Genomic DNA, 17,281 nt, shown 5'->3' on the forward strand with positions numbered 1-17,281 from the left:
ATGGACATTTTTAACTTGGTGTAGTAATAAAAGGATCTTGTACACAGTATCTATGAAAATTCTAGCTACCAAATAAAATAGAGTATCGTTGAAATGTTGATTGAAAAAAACAGGTCACTTGTAGAAAAAAAATATTTCTTATAATTTTATTTCAGCTATAAGATATCCGCATATAACTATCTACTTTGTAAGAACATTTCTTTCTCTACTGAGAAGTTTAGTAATACTGTTCAGAAACCTTCCATAATGTGTTATTACATTAGATTAGTAAGTTTTATAAGCTCAGTTTTCACAGTTTTTAAAACTCCAAAGAACCAGCTACTAACTTTTTTTGTCTATCTGCTTTCTAGTCAGTCTTGATTCCTGGCAGTTGTCTGGTTAAGTCCCTGAAGTGTTATTGGCAGTATTGTTTGGAAGAGGCTTGTCCTTGTCCTCTTCCAAGGGTTGAGAGAAGTAGACTAGCCCAAGTTCTCAGAGCTGACTTTGTGTCTAAGCAGAACTCGAACTCACTGTCTCCCAGATTCTAGCCTGGTACCTTAACCACTACACTATCTCTTACTTACTATATAGTTATATCATGCAGTAAATTTCAGTAAAATGAAGTCCCCTTCAATCTGACTTCAACTTGGTACATCCCAACAAGGAAATGGTCTACTATGGCCTTCTTCCAAGATTAGTATATTATATTCATACACACATATACATATAGAAACACACACACATATAACCTTCTGAGGCTAGCTTAAAGTCCATAAAAGATGAATTAAGAGCTCCTATCTACCAAGATGCAGACAAAATTAAATTCTTAAGGGGGAAACCTAACTCTGTTAGGTATCGTTTACCCAAAATTCCTCTACCCTTTACTCTCACACCATAAAACTAAACCTTTAAATTAGTTTTATCTTAAGTCACCTTGAATCCTACTACAGCCTTCCTCAAACGTTATTCATGCAAAGCAGGAGTACAAAAAGTATCCGATGAATATTTTTTGTTCCACAAAGATTAAAAGACTTCTACAATTTTTAGTCATCCTATAACTAATGCTCAACATAAATAAAATCACACAATTAAGAACACAATTTAAAATGAATCAAATAAATTCAGAGATCAACAAAGTACCAAAGACCAAGCAGATAATCAAAGAATATCACATAGATAGAAGTACTATAAACAAAACATAGCAATAAAAATAGAGCAGAGCTAAAAGGCCAGAAGATAAAAGCTCTCTTGAAGTGGAAACTGTTTCAATTTATGGAGGTTGTCCTTGCAATTTAAAAAGATTACTAAGGGGTCCTCCATGTGCAGCAAAAACTTTCCTGAAGAAATCACTTTTTAACATGTAAAAGGGAAGTCTAAATATGCAACCCTGAACCTCCTTTCTTCTTCTGTCCTAGTAAAATATGAAAAAATGTTTAATTTCTTAATTGCTTTTACATTGTCAGACCAGACACAGCTTTGGATAATTTCTGGATAGTGTAGACCCATCCACACACAAAAAAAAACCCAACCTAGGTCCCAACTGTGTGTGAGAGAAAGAAGGAAGGGAGGGGGAGAGAGGGGGGGAGTGGGAGGGAGGGAGGGAGGGAGGGAGGAAGAAAGGGTAACTAGCCTATTGTTCTGCTTGAAATGGAGGAACATATATAAACATTTCAATCTTGATTCCTCTATAAATAGAGTCTATATCTGAAACAGGAATAACTGGAATTATTTCATAATGGCACCTTAACTTTTCTACCATAAAGCCATTTGTGCTCTTTTTCTCCTTGAAGACTTTTTGTGCTTTGCCTTGACAGGTAGAGGAAACCTCATAATGTGCCACAAAACCCCTAACAATTAAGTCCAATCTAGTTAAGAAAGTATTAATTTAGTTTTTAAAATGTATAAAAATTGTAAACTGAAATAAACACATAAATTACATTCAGCAACTTTTAAAATATGCATAAACCATGACCTGTGGTAATAAAATTGAGTTTAAGGGCATACAACTCCATTCAAGCCACTTTCCATTTGATCATATGACCTAGGAAGTTATACATGACTGACATTCATTTTTTTTTCTTACTTTCCCTGCATCTGATCTAAACAACTATCAATTAACCAAAGCCCCTAATACTTTTTATGTTTATTAGCTTTTGTATTAACAAAAACTATAATGCTAGAAATAACTTATTTGGGAATACTTTTATATCTATAAACTATAGAATGAATATCTATTTATCCATCCATCTATCTATAAACAAATGAATGAATCTATCTATATCTATATGAATTAATTAATTCACATACATACACACATACACATTCAATACATACATCCATGTACACAGAATATATCTACATATACACATACATATATACCAGAGTGGGTGAAGATATACCACAATGGGAATACAGCCTTTAATAATGAATACAGAGACCCCAAAAATAAGGACAGAAATAGTAATAATAGTAACATAAATAAATAAATAAAAATACAATGTAACACACAATGCTAGAAACAGTATAATGAAGGAAGATTGGAAAAATAATCTAATGCTACTGAAATTATCCTTATAAACCTCTAGACAAAAAGAAAGAAAGCCTCTCAGTAAATTTTCCCATAAACAGGTACACAGAAAACCTGATATTTTGTGTCATTCAACACATACATTGCAATTTGGCTTCAATACAACTATGACTGATGATAATGGAGTTTATTTTAAATCAGACTACATCTTAACGGGAGTAATTTTGTAAGAGAGAGCTATAATGTTTGGAAAGGAAGAGTTAACATACCAGTGAAATGAAGTGCAGAAGTAAGACTAAGCAAATAAATGTGTGATGAAATCTGAAGGGAAGAAACATAATTTCAGATGCTACAAATGTAAATATAAACTGTATAGACCTGCTGCAATAAATAACCGTGCACACACATACAAAAATCTGATGAAGATCAAAATTATAAAATGCCTTCTCAGGACGTTAGGACCTTAATCAATGCCCTGTGCCAAAAATGATGGCTAAACAAAAAGATATCTTAATGTCACAGACTCTATGAGAAAAGGCATCAAACTTGGCAGTTGGCCATAAAGTTAACAAAAAGCCCATGTCTCATTTTATGCACAATTCCTATAGAAAGGTAAAATATAAATTATTGTAGGGTTGCAGTATAGAGATAAAGTCCCTTGAGGCCAACACAAGTACTAGTGATTACATGGAGACATCCATGTAGTTTTCTTGGCAGCTATACAGAAATAGTTTGTCATCACCTTTCTTTCTCAGTTTTTTTCCCCTCAGCTTTCCAATCTACACTATAGCCCTGGGATTCTCTGGATGTCTTTCATCCAAGTTTGACCATGCTTAAATTTTAAGGATCAGCCAAGGTCAGCTCTACACTTAACTTAGGCCTTGTACAGTCATTTTTAACAAAATACAGTTCAAGCACAAAATACATTGCTATATGAAGTACAAGTTTGAATTATCCCTGTTTTCTGTTTTCAGAACAACATACATGCTGGAAGCATGCTAAAATCAAAATGGGCAGAAGATTGATTGGGATCTATCTGTAAATTAGATGAGATTCAGTAAAAAAAGATAACTTTTGCCAGTTTCCAATGGTTTCACAAAAGCAAGAATAAAAGTGTTGTTCTATCTCTAAATTAAATTTAGAGATAGAACACCTGATTTATGCTAAGCCAGAGTAGATAAAAATATTATGGGAAATATTATGAGGGTATTACACATGGGATAAAACATGACTTTAACTATAACTTTTGAATCATATTTTTAATGTTACACTACGATCTGGCTCTATTATGCCTGTAGTTCTAGAACAGGGGTTTTAAACTCGATCCCATTGTGGGCAGTATCAGGATTTTGTTTGCCCTTGGGGGCCAGAGTGGGCATGGCCCAGTCATCACAGCCTGCTGGATAGGCATGGCTGGGATGGGTTGGGGCATCATGGGCCGGTCCCTCACCGTCTCTGGGACAGCCCTGCAGCACAACTCCGGTTCTATGGTGGGCCAAATCAGTTTAACACATCTGTTCTAGAAACTGAATTGATAAAATAAAATCCTGATAAAATATGTAATCCAGTCTTAAACAAAGCTACATTGAGTGAGATTAGAACAAAATAACCGATTTTTATAAATATGCCAGGTTTAAGTAAAAAAAAAAAAAAGGTGGCAGATCAAGGGAATATAAACATAAAATGAATATTGATGGTTATATATTTATGAAATCACCCTCTTACAGTTTTTAATTACTTTTTATATATTATAATTCAGCATAGAATTGGCACCTTCTAGCCTTCACATGTACAAAGAAATGTACTATACTCAGGACGTTTCTTCACAGAGACATTTTTTGGTATAGCACTCCTCTGAAAGGTCCCTGGTGGTCTCTGAGTTTGACTGTTTTCTTGCAGATGTTTCATTATCCAAACCCAAACATTATCAGTGCTGATAATGTTACTTAGTCTGGGTAATGAAATGTCTGCAAGAAAACAACCAGGCTCAGAGAGCACCAAGGAACCTCCCGCCCTCCCATTTCAACCGTGAGCTACAAATTTTCTCCCTTATTGGTAACATTCCTGTTTCAAGATGTAAGATATTATCATTAGTGTGATTTGTTTTGTTTTTTTAAATGAAAACCTTCCCAGATTAAGATCCCACAAGTTTTACCCTGGAAAAATTTAGGATGGGATCTGAATGATATTCATATGCAATAGGATTCTAGGATTCATTCATAGAACTCTCTGCCTCTGTGTACTATTTATCTTCTCTAAGTTAACCTTAGCCAATCAACTCATAACAGAGAGGGCAGATCTCACTAGCCCCTGGCCTTGTTTCCCACTGAAAAATGACAAATTCTGCAAATGCTCTCTTGCTTGCATTTGCTAGTAGCTTATGCACTTAGGCAAGCCTTAAGTGCAGTCCAATTGCTAGTTTTATTACTCCAATATCTTAATTACACTCATGTACACCTATTACGGTCTCTTCAGTTTTGAACATATTGTACTTCTTCATAAATCCCAAGATCTGGGCACCTGCCATACTTAAAAAAGAGGAAGACAGAGTAATGTTTTATTTGTGATATATAATACCATAAAATAGGACTGGCCTCTTCCTGATTTTATTTTTGGATTGTAAATAATTTCCTCAGAAAGTTTGTGAAGGGGACAGGAATCCATGTTTGCAAAAGATATGAATGTCATAAAAAAGGAAACTCTTCTCTTTTTTTCCCACAGCCTAAATGAAGGTGAACTATGTAAATTATAGGACACCAACCAGCTGCTGTTTCCCACAGCAATGTGGTATTTTCTGCTGGGAATATTTTTTTTTCCTTAAAACAATCATTTATAACCCTTATCAGTACAACAGCAATCCAGTCATCAGCTGCAATGTTATGTGGGAAAAAAAGCCAAGGTCAACAAGTACTTGCATTCTGTTTATCTTAGCTGCAATTGTTACCACCATTCAATTGGACAATAAACATGAAGATTGTCAAATGCTCTCAGCAAAGTAGGTAATCCAAAAGTTATCACAGAAAAAGAGAAAGAGAAGTGCTGTCAAGCAATTAAACAATTCTATTACAACCACTATGACTGGAGCACATTAATGTATGGCAGAACTGTCTCTCAAATCTAAAAGAATATAGAATCAAACCATTCTTGCTCCTATGATCCCAAAAGTAGGAAGCAGTAACTAAAATCTGCTCTCAGTTGCCTGACCAGCATACTGTAAAGACCACCACCAAACTGTAATTGACATCATTAATTAATTTCTACATATACCCATACAGTGAAATCACCCTTGAGTTTGACATAAAACAAGCTGAATATTCAGAAGCAAATCAAACTTTTTTGACTACAGTGAAGAAGCAGAGTATTACAACTATGTATTACTCTTGCACCCAAATTACTGGGTGTATTGTTTATTATGCAGTCGTACTGATATTACTCCTTTTACACCAAGGGGTTATAAGAAAGCATATATGGTTCATTTAATCTCATCCCTAAATTATTTTCCACATAAATTAAACTGAGAGATAAATGTACATTTTACTGATAATTAGTTCTTTAAGTGGCACTATAGGTAATGCACCTTCACAAAACTAAGGACATTTTTTTCTAGAGTTATAGAAAGCTTCTCTCCTAAAGCTTTCTATAACTCTAGAAAAAAATTGTCTAGAGTTATAGAAAGCTTTAGGAGAGAAGCTGGACCAGACCCTCATTGGCATATTTCTCGGAATGGTCCTGATTTTTTCCTGTAGCAGCACAAGAAAACATGGATATGTAGTATAAGAATTCAGACTTTGTAGAATGAAACATTAATGGCTTGTGTGAATATACAGATTAAAATTGAAAGAATCAGTCACAAATAAGCAGTGTTCTTCTTCATTGCTTCTATGCGTGAGCCAGTTCAGTTTAGTGGTTAAGGCACCAGGCTAAAAACTAGGAGACTGTGAGTTCTAGTCCTGCCTTAGGCATGGTGAGTTTGGGTCAGAATGTTATGTATGTGTGTTCCGTATTGAGTTTTTTTTATAAAGAAGGTTAAGGACATAGGATAAGTCATTCGAAGAAATATAAGCTGGACAGAACTACCATCAATAAGACAATTTTAAAACCAAACTCCGTAAGGAACTAAAATGGTTTCAAAACCAGAACTGAAAGAACAAAGTACTAACTAGATGTGCAACAAAAATATGTTCAGTATCTGTTTCTCTTAACTCTCACCAACGAGGTATACATATTTTGAAAACACTTGACACAGTGGCAAGGTAATCTCTCAGATTCAGATTTAATGAACAACACTATACTTTTCCTTACCAGGAAAAATACTGGGCTAAAACCTCTGATTGTGGACTAAAGAAACACTTGTTCTACAACATTTTTTGAACTTGTTCCAGAGTATAGCAAAATAAGACAATACGTAATGAAATCATAAGATAGTAAAGGTAAAATCCAGCCACATATTCTATAGGAAAGATTGTGATCACTCTCAAGTTTGATGTTATCAACAGGGTGGGATTCAATTTTTTTAACAACCGGTTCTGTGAGCATGGCTAGATGGACGTGGCTAGGTGGCTGTGGCCAAGTGACTGGGTGGGTGTGGCTTCTTTCTTTGCAGCAACCTCCCCTCCATTTTTTTTGCCTCCTGCGCCTCAGGGAAGCCTCCTTGGGGGTGGCATTTTTGCTTCCAGAAGGCTTCCCTGGGGCCCAGGGAAGGCAAAAAATGGAACCGGAGGGGGCCTTGCACCCCCCCATGCTCCATTTTTGGGCCTCCTGGGCCTCAGGAAGCCTCCTGGGAGGCATTTTTGCTCCCAGGAAGCTTCCCTTGGGCCCAGGAAGGAAAAAAATGGAGCCTGGGGGGGGGGCACACAGCACCTCCCCCACGCTCTGTTTTTGGGCCTCCTGGGCCTCAGGGAAGCCTCCTGGGCAAAGCAATAAGACAGCAAATGGGATACCAGCACAGCTGATTATCAGAACAGCTGATTGTCAGGAAGGAGGGGGAAAAAGAAATAGGGCGGGGGAAAATGCAGTCAGCGATGTCAGGCATGCGCGCGTTGCACATGCATAATAAGGACTGACTGGGCGGGGAGGGGAGGGGCAGAGAGGGGCAGGGCCAGCCAGGGGCACAATTTACCAGTTCTCCAAACTGTGCAGAATCAAAACAACTGGTTCTATAGAACTGGTCCGAATCCCACCCCTGGTTATCACATACAAAAAAGTAAAATGGAACATGACAAGGGAATTAGTACATAAAAGGCACCACCATTAGCTAATACCTAGATTATTATTATTTTCTTTTAATTGGGGTGTTATTTTAAGAATAGAAGGGGTTCCTGTAATGTAGAGAGACCCAGGCTGTATCTAAATTTGGGGAATAATGACTGAGGGGTGAGGGAAACCTTAGGACAAAGGCTAATTCACTTGGGATGACTGTCAATGCAGCACCATCCTGATTCTATCTTCAGTATACTTCCATTTTTAGACTCTAAAGTATTGTCTCCCTTTGTGCTCAACAGTTATCCTGGGGCAAGTCTGTTGATCATAATCAGGCATATTTCCTATTGCAGCTGCTGCTTTTCTATGCAGTCTTGCACTATTTTTGTTAAGTGTATGAAGTTATCTTTTTAATCTTGTCACAAGGAGATGGGGTTTTTTTTCCTTAATCATTTGCTGATAACCAGCAAAATGCTTTAATATGCAGAGAGAGAAGGTGGCCATCATTTAGCTCCATGTTTCTTGCACTTTCTATGTACAGATGCTGACTGTTGTTTGGGCCAAACGTATTCTAAGATGCCAAAAAGCCATTTAATTCCTCCTCTTGAATTCACACATATTCTCAATACACTTTAAACATAAACAGCTTAGAGATGGCTTTTTGCCAATTATCCTTTGATAGTTCAAAAAGAACAGTGTTTAGAGAATGGACTTTACAATTTGGGTAACCAAATAGCTTCAAGTGGATATAAGAATGTGGAACTGACATGTTCCATGTTATGTTCAGTTCAAATAAGGTTTGTGTTCCCAGGATGGGAAGCAATAATATCTGGACTGAGATACCAAGGCTTTCTGAAATAGAGAAGATAATTGTGTTATGAGCTCTTAAAGATGAGAAATTCCTTTTCAAGGGGATTAGATAGATAACTTTTATTGTCATTTTTACAGGGGGAACACAGGCACACATTAAAAATGAAATTAAGACCCAACACGAGCCCCAATTGTTGGAAATGCCAAAGCATAGAAGGTACCTTCTTCCATTTGTGGTGGTCGTGCAAGGAAACCCAGAAGTACTGGCAAAAAATTAGACGCTGGCTAGAGGAAATAACCAAGGAACAAATAGAGTACAAACCAGAGTCCTTCCTTCTAGGAATTTTCGATAAACAAATACCCAAAAAATCGAAGTATATTGTAATTCATATCTTAACCGCAGCCAGACTGGCATTCGCCCAGTGCTGGAAATTACCTTCCATTCCCACTGAACATATGGTTATTCAGAAAATTTTACAATGCGCCGAAATGGACAAACTAACCCAAGCACTAAAAAATAAAGAATCCTCATCCTATTACAACAATTGAAATCCTTTGTATAATTGGCTAAACCAAAGATAGATCACCTCTAGGAAAATTATGGTCGAGGGCCTCCGAAGCAGAGATAAAGAAAAGCACCGCCGATGATACTTTTGAAGAAGAAAGGATCTTACAGACAGTCACAAAATACGGTTTTATTTTAACTGTTTTCCCTGCTCTACCCTTCTCCTCCCTTACTCTTCCCTTTCCCCTCTCTTAGGCTTTCCTCTCTCTCCCTCTTGGCCTATGCTAAGGCCTGTTTGTCTTTTTGTTGTACATAACTTGTAGTTGTGTTGTTCTTTTAAAGGTAAAACTAATAAAGTATTTTTCCAAAAAAAAAAAAAATGAAATTAAGAGTATCATCAACATGAAGCACTGATACCTCTATCTTTGAAAACCAAAGGTTTTCTGATCACTCTGTCAGAGGCTAAGTCCAACAATTAATATTCCTCATGTGTGTTCTGTGGGAAAGACTAAAATCTTTGTGGAAGGAGGTTTCCTACTGAAGGTTCACTAGACAAAACTACACAGCTGAACAGTCTTCATAGTAACATCTCCTCATACCAAACCATAAAAGAATGAAAACCTTATTTTGTCTTTACCAGGATGTCTGCCTAGACAAACTCAGAGCAACATCTTCTTTATTAGATTTTGCTGGAGGAAGAACAGCAGATCCCGATTCCACCGGCTGTAACGGGACTGAAAATTCAATCAACCACAAAGTGACCAGGGGAAGGCATCCAGAGTGGTTAGTATTGATGCAGGAATGGCTTCAGCAAGGCTTATTCTGTTTGGCTTATTTGGTAAATATTTGGCAATGAGGGCAGGTTTTATATTCTGAATTATACTCTGAATGAAATAAACAGAATGGCTGTCAAACGGAGACACCTTACTATCTTATTTAGAGCACTTTCTGAATGGCATTCGGATTACCGTAGGTCCATGGACTGTGCAGCAGAACCAAGAGCCATAACTTCAAACACAGTTTTACAAATACAGATTGATGAAAAAACAAAAATATAGTACAAAGTCAGAAGAATATAAGAAAACTCATGAGGGCTGAAAATCATCTTCTGCTCTCAAATAAAGAACAAAGATCAAATTTTATTGTTGCTACAGCAATCATTAAAAGAGAGAGAGAGAGAAACTGATGTTTCCACTCCAAACCCAAACTTCCATTTACTTAGCAATGTTACTGGGGTATAATTTCCATGATCCATGAGCACAGGCCATGCTTGCTGGCCTTTTGTATGAGTCAAAGTTCAATACCTGAACAATGACAATTCAATCAATATCTGAAGAATCAATATTGTTTCCAATTAATATGCATCATTTTAAAAAAATGTTGATCACAATACCGTATTCAATGGTGACTACATAAATAAGTTGAAGGTTATTGCAACTTACTCCAATTAGTTATTTGAATGTCCTACTAACTTCTGAGAGATTTATGCATAAATAATTGAAACATTTTTTTCCCCTGCTGTTTACAAGGTTGGGAAGAGGGAATGTTTACTTTGCTTTCAATTCTAGAAATTTATTCTGATCCCCGTGAGATTTTATCAATATTGGCATAGTGATTTTTTTAAAAATGTAACCAGTCACCTGAAAAATCAGAAAAGACATAATGCATTTAACAATCATTTTTCACATATCCACCTTAGTTACTTATATACCTGAGAGAAAAGGAAAAGAAGGGGAAAGGAGAAGAGGGACAGGATGTCAGCAAAAACTGTTTGTTGTATTTACATCCCACTATTCCTCCAAATAGCTCAGGGGTATGTATTCAGTCAGCTCTGTCCCATTTTATCCTCCTACGTGCTCTTTTATATGGGCGACTCTTAAGAAATTTGCAATAGGTCCAAGGTCAGTAAAGTCAAATGTTCACTCAACTTCCTAATTCAGAAAGTAGGCTACACTTAAGGAATATCCTAAATTTATCTCTGTGTGTGCGTGCATGCGCCTATGTATGCATGCATGAATGAATTACAGAGAGAGCCTGAAGAATACCTATATGTGTAGTCAGAATTACTATTTTTCTCCCCACAACAATCTATGGCTTTTGATTATCAGTTTTTCTCTACAGGTAATTCATCTGATTGATCTAATCCAGATCTTTTTTTCTTATACCGGAGTCTTTCCTATCACAACAACTACATTTATTTAGCAACTGGGAGTGGCAATTCAATCATTAAGCAAAGTGAAAGTGCAACCATTCTTATGTTCTGAGTGCAGGTTTCATTTGCTTTACAGACCTACAAGGATCATAAATGCAGGTATTGGTTGCAGTTACTTTTCAATATCATCATAACTGTGAACAGTTGTTCTAGTGTATGAGGCAATCACTAACTGAGGACTACCGTGCCTATATTTACTGTTTCTTTTTAGATAGTATAGAGTTTGTAAAGAGTGACTTGAAAAAAACAATCCTGAAAAGCCATGTGAGATAATAGAAAGGTGAAATTTTATTGGAGATGAATTAGTTTATGACTATCCTATCCATAGCAATTGAGATTCCAGTTCAGTTATGGTGGAGTGCAAATCAAACAAATGAAATGAATAATTGAACATAGAGGAACAAAATTAGTGAGTGTTTAGTACTATACATTTGAAAAGGTTAAGATAAGCCATTCTGAAGTATGAGAAAAGCATTTTATCTCTAAATGTGAATAATAATGATATCCCTGTGGCAAATAAGATACTGAAAACACACATTAAAATAATTAATGTTGAATATTTAGTTTAATTCTAAACAAATAGACATGACAATATACAGCATAAGATACATAATATGTAAGGATCTAGGGTGTAAAATCACAAAGAAATGTAGCAGTTGATTAATTATACATTAACGGTGATAAATGATTTTAATAGGGTTAAAAATACAATTTTAATTGCTGTTTCACAAACAATAACCCTCTTTTATAGCTTAATTTTAAAAAGCAATTAATTTTTATGTAAATGAAATTTGGGGAGAAATATGAGGTTACCAATCAAACTTATTTTTTCCAAGTGTCTTAAAGTACAAAAATAAATTATGGTTAGTTCATGAAATTGTTTCCTTCCTAAAACATACCCCCCTCCAATACTTCTGGGGGATTTCATAAACAGGAGAAATAAGAAATTAACATATCAGAACTCCCTGTTCTTTAGAAGGATATCTCTGGATAACTTAGGCTGAGCTGAATTTTCATCTTGACCCAAAGATATGTTTTAAAGACAGAACTCTATTTAGAAGTTTAGTCCCAAAATAAGGTAGTTGGAAGCAACTGGCATTACAGAACATATTCATAATCAGAAAGCCAATGACCCCTTCCTGATGGATGCCTTGTCTTTTTCAATTGAGGGTCACATCTAGTCAAGCCAGTAGTATGATAATGGCATCAGGAAAGGTCAGTCAAAGACAAGCTGTAGCTCCCTCTCTGGCTGACCTTCGGAGCTTGTGACAAATTGCTATCAGTCAATGTCAGCTAATGACAGCAGCTCTTTGGCTAATCAATTGTTCTAGAAATGATCAAGAAAACTACTCACAGGAAAGCTCATTTTCACATCAATGCCTATGAAGTATGAAAAGCTCATTTTTTTAGTTTTTAATAAGCTCAGAAGTAAAGCAGTTACTTGGTAACAGAGGTCACCTTATTGAAAAGACAGTACCTTTGTCTGCCTTTTACGTATCTTTTTATTACCATACTACAGTAAAAATATGCATGCTATTACAGTGCCAGAGGGCTACATAATAAAGTAGGTAACACATCATACATTTTGAAATAAATATGGCTATTTCTAAAGGTTCTCTGGATACAGGTTATTGATCTTTCCAAATATTCCAACTATTAAGCAATAGTTTTATTAAAGAGATATCCAACCTTTAACTCTAGAGATCAATTTGTGCAGGTACTTACTGGTATATCACTGTTTATATTTTAGTTTAGTTTCCTATTTTTATTAGCTTGGTGGGAAACATGTTCAAATTTGAAGAAGCGATAACAGAAAATTGCAGTCATGAGTTTTAACTTTTCCTTTGAAATCATACTTTTTCTATCTTACAATACAAACTGCTTGATTTGGCTTCTATACTATATAGAATATTCCCTACATTATTCCCTAGCTATAGTTGATATTCTCTAACAAACTAAGCTCTACTTAAGGAAGTCCTTCCTATATTACTCATAGGAACACACTGAACAAAAACTTATTTTTAGCCATCATTTTAAAGACCTATACTTTTAATTTGCATTCACACATTAAGTAATTACGTGAACAACAATGCTGTTTTGAAGTACTCGAAGGACTTGACAACTGTAGCCACAATTATGTTTTGCTCTCTTTGAAGAGTAGGAAGTCAAAATGCATTTTAGGGCATCACATTACAGGAGTCTCTTGAGAAACAGATGTGTGGGAACAAATAACGTATCATTCAAACTCTTGAATTTACAGAGTAGGAGAGCAACAAGGAGGGACTTTAAATACAAGCTTTATCTATGTATTTGAATGTTTACTTTAAAATGTTACCTGAAAATTTAAAAGAAAAATATTTAGGGAAAATTACAGAATGATGGCAGTTTCAGATTACATACTAAATAGTGAACTGCCATGGCGTTGCTCAAATGAAAATATCTCAACCACTCTCAAGTTGTCCATATAGGAGCAAACTATAAAAGAGTGAAAGAACACTTAAGCTGTGCCATAATTGGAAGTATGTGAAAAATGAAGTGTCAGTTCGGTCAATAAAGGGCAAAGGTCAAGGGGAACTGCTGCCCAAACTCTGTGCAAAATGTGCTCATTAAGACATCCAATCAGAGAGCTCTTTCCCACCTATCCCATTAGTCATCAGATATCTGACTGCTTCAGATGTCTGAGTCTGTGCTGTTATTACTTTTCTTCTTCATGTAAAAAGGCGAGCTGATGTATAAATCGTTGCTCAGTCATCTGGAACATAATGTGTGCCCCTCCCTTCCCAGTTCATCTAGCTCTGTCTGCTAGCTTTGCAACCTCCAAACAACTGCCTTGAAATTCTCTTCAACAATAAATGAAATTGCCTTTTGCCGATAGGTTGCCTGAACACTTCTACAAAAGCCAAGAAAACACTGCCAGTGCTGATGCTTTTTCTCTTAAAAAAACACATTCCTTTCCTTTTGTTTTAAAGAACAATGTTGCATATCAAGGTCTGAGTCATGGACACTAGTAGCCCAACTGGGGAGGGACGGGAAGGGGTTTAGGTATTACACATAGAAAGCCTAGGCTTTAGAATATTTATTTATTAAATTTATTTGCTGCCCATCTCGTTTGAAAACGACTTTGAGTGTCTTACAATATTATATAAATATATAGAATATAAATAAATAGGAAATAATTTCAATGCCCAAATAAGAATTTGATCCAATTAAACACAGGGATTTATTTAAGCTATATATTTAAGCCATGAGAACTTTTACTCAACTGTATTTGAAACCAAGAAGCAAAACAAACAAGCTGAAATTCCTTGAAAACTTTCAAGTAGGTGAAAGAAGCAAAGCAAGGAAAAACAGTATTCTTACTCATTCATTCTAAAATTTCCCCTACATAAGGACAGACCTAAAACAGCAACTAAGCCAAATCAGGAGCTCCCCTCTGACTGTGTCAGGTTTCTTTGGATTGAACTCTAAAAAGTAATTGGGGTGACTATCCCTTCAAAAGCAATACTTCTCAAGTGAAAATAGATTTCCTGATGCTCAATATGTAAAGAATTGCAACCTTAAGTAGAGCGCTCACAACAGTTTGGCTATTGGTCCATGTGTTTTGGCTTTGAGGAATTATATGAGGAAGAGAGTCTCTGGACTGTTTTGGCCTTGAAACCCTTGTGGAGCATTTACCCTGGATTTAAACCCTGATGCCATCACAGATTATGTTCCTTTGTGACTTGTGAAGTTCATTCTTGAATACAAAACAAGGTTCCTGAATACAAGAACAAAGATCTGAAAGGATAGGAGAAGATTTAAAGAGATTCGTCTCTTCCAAGGCCTGTTCTCCTTTTTGAGTTGTTTTTTTTAACACTAGTTGGGTAAAAATGTTTTTTTTAAAAGGCCTTTGAGGAGAAATTGTAAATCCGAAGGTGGATGTTTATGTGATCATATATCCCCTCCTTTCCTTTCCTCTTTATGCCATAACTCAATTCTATTCCAAAAAGTCCCCTTCTGGATCCAAACCAGATTTCTAAAATTGCATATTATTTCTTTCATCATCATCATCATCATCATCATCATCATCATCATCATCATCATCATCATCATCATCCAGCTTATTAAAAGTCAAGGTTACAAAATGCCAAACATTTTTCTCTAAAACCAACCAATGTAATTTATGCATGAAGGAAAATCTTTCTTTCTCCATAGTGACAAGGCAAATAATGGAGCTCTGCTCCACCATACAGTAAAAAAAAGAAGAAGAATGCAGATTACTCCCCAATCACTCTATCAGATCTTTTGCCGCAAAGTCCCCTTCCATAAAGTTGGCTTCCTACATGGTATTCTACCATAGCGCCAATCAGCACAATTAAGCTTACCCAACTGTGTTAGTTTTTTTAAATAATATTCTCATTTTTATTTTTAAATACTAGAGAATATTCAGACTTGCTTTGGAAAGCTAGACTTCTTTAACAAGGATTCTGCAGAGATTCTGACTCTGATTCTGTAACTCATTACATCTTGCTCTTTGTAGCATGCACCTAGTCATGGAGTACCTTATTAAGATACCAGAAATAGCCAAGAAAATAAAGAAGTGGGTGTGCACAGTATTATCCAATGTACAATATAATTAGAAGTATCACTATACATCATTCTGAGTACAGCAAAACCTTTGTCAATAATCTTCTTTCAGCCCAGCCTACATCACAGAATTGTTGCTACAGGGGTATTTTTCTATATTTCTCCTTGCACTCCAAGCCAAATGGCAGGATATGAATGCAAATATAATAAAGGGGCATTTAGAGTGAGTGAGTGAGTGAATATAAAAATCCAATGCATCCTTTGCCTTAACTGGGACCACAAGAGTTATCTTCATCTTTTCTCCATTAAAAACACTGGAGCATGCACACCTATTATATTGACTGTTACTAGTGATAAATGGAATGAAGCTTCAGTCAGGAAAGTTACTCAAGGAAGGAAGTTTTTCAAATTAAACTGATTTATTTGTACAAATGCAATCAGCATTTTAAAAAGATTTTAAAAAGAAAATAAATTCAGTTTAGATCTAGGGGTTCTTTTTATGGGTACTCCAATGATCCATATTGATCTTCTTGATCAAGTTAGATTCAAGAAACTTCAACCGTTAATGGCAACCCTATTCAGTTGAACATGACAGTAGGAAATGAAACACTAATAAGAAAAACTAAAATGATAATAAAAAAGTTGCTGGAGCTGCAGCATGCATTAGGGCATCTGCATAAAACCAATTCAAGCAAGTGGGTATCAAATGTGCAGAAAGGGTTACACATGGATTTTTCTTTTATATTGATACTTTGAAAGGCCTCACTAAAAGCAGTATTATTCACACATTAAATCATTTAAGTATTTTTAGCAGCAAAAGTAAGCACAGAGATTTTGTACTGCACTCTTAAAGAAGAGTTCACTTCATAAAGATAAATTATGCAACAAGAAATTTAATGTTACAATTGGGATGAATTTGAAAAATGTGCCAATTTTGCAGCAACACATATATGAAGAAATACTTAAAAGAAAAAAATAGGCCCTTTAACTTTATGTTGCATATCATTTTCCAGCAAAGTCAGAGGTCAGGGGGTTACCCGTTTCTGCTTCAACTCTTCAACAATTTGCCCATTCTGGGGCCCAGTTTTTACTAGGTTTCACTTGTGATTAAGTCAGCATATTTTTTTAAAAAATAAATAAAAAATAAATACTTAAAATTCCATATAAAGATATATGGCCTGAACAGATGTAGACTTGCATTTGGACAAAAAATAGAAGACTATCTCAATTTAAAACCTATTTTTATTGAACATAAAACTTTGCTATTGTAGCAAATCTTTCCAAATTTTTAAACAGCTAAATCATTGGTTGTCCAATGTTTGAATGAAACAAGAACATAAAATTATTTTTTTTAATGTATGGGCATTGTAGATTTAGAACTTTCTTCAGTAACAGAAGAAAGTTCCTTTTAAACTCATTGCATGTAATTATCATGCAATCAATTGCATGTAATTATCATGCAATCAATTGCAGTTGGAGTTTG

The 17,281-nt window shown here is 35.6% G+C and overlaps 1 protein-coding gene across 14 annotated transcripts in view; it reads right to left on the reverse strand.

The window, feature by feature from the left end:
- Positions 1-17,281, reverse strand: part of MEIS1 (Meis homeobox 1) — a 166,090-nt gene that overhangs the window by 105,103 nt on the left and 43,706 nt on the right. The window lies entirely within an intron of this gene.

The sequence above is a fragment of the Notechis scutatus genome, chromosome 1, assembly GCF_049901735.1.
Source record: "Notechis scutatus isolate UNSWTSFEM ecotype Mainland chromosome 1, rNotScu1.2, whole genome shotgun sequence".
In the NCBI taxonomy this organism is placed as follows: Eukaryota; Metazoa; Chordata; class Lepidosauria; order Squamata; family Elapidae; genus Notechis; species Notechis scutatus.